The sequence below is a fragment of the Tamandua tetradactyla genome, chromosome 9 (assembly GCF_023851605.1).
Source record: "Tamandua tetradactyla isolate mTamTet1 chromosome 9, mTamTet1.pri, whole genome shotgun sequence".
NCBI classification, from domain to species: Eukaryota; Metazoa; Chordata; class Mammalia; order Pilosa; family Myrmecophagidae; genus Tamandua; species Tamandua tetradactyla.
The window spans coordinates 75,314,493-75,316,150 of record NC_135335.1 but is presented as its reverse complement, the minus strand read 5'-3'; the positions used below and the strand labels follow the sequence as shown (position 1 = coordinate 75,316,150).

The following is a 1,658-nucleotide window of genomic DNA, read 5'->3' as shown; positions in this document are numbered from 1 at the left end:
CATTAGAGGAACTAAGATAGTTCCTTTGCTGTTTTGTCATTGAATAATTGGTGCCAATCAATCATTTGCCACCATCCATCAATTTCACAGTAGCAGTGATATTCTCCTATTAGAAAAGGAGGCTTTGCAGTTCTTTCTGCATCATTAGGTGATGGGATTTCTGATTCAGACATTGGTGCATTAAAGGCAGAAGTATTTTTGAAAACATCTAAAATATGGAACAACTCATGAAATTTCATGTCATCCTTGCATAGGGGCCATTCTAATCTTCTCTATAACATTCCAGTTTTTAGTATACATGCTGCTGAAGTGAGCAGGGTATTTTATTATTTTTGTTATATTGTAAATTGAATTTTTTTTCTGGATTTCCTACTCAGATTGCTCATTAGCAGTATAGAGAAACCCTGGTGATTTGTGCATGACACTTGCATCTCACCACTTTGCTGAATTCATTTGTTATCTCTAGTAGGGTTGTTGTTTATTTATCAGCACATCCTCCTTATAGGATCATGTTCTCTATATTGCAAATAGTGAACATTTTGCATCTTCCTTTCCAATATGAATACCTTTTATTTCTTTTTCTTCCCTAAGTGCTCTGACTACAACTTCCAGTACAGTTTTTTATAACAGTGGTGGCAGCAGATATCCTTGTATTATAGCATATCTTATTGTGAAAGCTTTTGGTCTTTCACCATTGAATATGATGCTAGCTGTGGGTATTTCATATATGCTTGAAGTAGGTAAGTTCAAATGTCAACTTGGCAAGGTGATGATTCCCAATTGTTCTCTTGCTGTGGACTTAAATCATCAGCATGTGAAATTCATCTATGGCTGATTGTATCTGTGATTGGCTAAGGGGAGTGACTTCCACAATGAGTGACATTTAATTTAATTAGCTGGAGGCTTAAAAGCGAGATGTCAGAAGGTAACTCAGTGCTCAGAACCAGACATCTGGAGATACAGGAAGGACTTTTTCTGGGGGAAGCCATCTGAACCCACGAGCTGGGAGAAAGGGCCAGCAGACTTCACTGTGGGCCTTCCCATATGGCAGAAAAACCCAGATGAAAGTAAGCTGCCTTTCCTCTGAGGAATGGTAAATTTATAATTAAATAAATCCCTTTATAAAAGCCAGTACATTTCTGGTGTATTGCATTCCAGAAGCTTGAGCAAACAAAGACAATGCCCTTTATCATGAGGGGTAATTATCCTTCTATTCTTATTTTTCTAGATGATTTTTATCAGGAAAGGATGTTGCATTTTGGCAAATGCCCTTTCGGCATCAATTGATATGATCATATGGTTTTTCTTCTTTGATTTGTTAATGTGGCATATTTACACTAATTGATTTTCTTGTATAGAACCCATGCTTGCACACTTAGGATAAAACACACTTAGGCATGGTGAATCATTCTTTTGATGTGCTGTTGAATTCTATTTGCAAGTATTTTTTTTTGAGGATTTTTGTACTTCTATTCATAAGAGAAACACACCTGTAACTTATTTGCTTGTGGTATTATCTGGCTTTCATATTATGGTGATGTCAGCCCCATAGAATTGCTTAGGTAATGATCCCTCTTTGTGCCAGTTTGAAAGTACTATGTATCCCAGAAAAGTCATGCTTTAATCCTGATCCAATTTTGTGGGAGCAGCCATTACTT

At 36.7% G+C, this 1,658-nt stretch overlaps 1 non-coding gene across 1 annotated transcript; it reads right to left on the bottom strand.

Moving 5' to 3' along the window:
* Positions 1–209: 209 nt before the first annotated feature.
* On the bottom strand, positions 210–317 carry LOC143647476 (U6 spliceosomal RNA). The gene has a single exon (XR_013158103.1). It is a non-coding gene; the product is annotated as a U6 spliceosomal RNA (small nuclear RNA).
* Between the last annotated feature and the right edge of the window lie 1,341 nt (positions 318–1,658).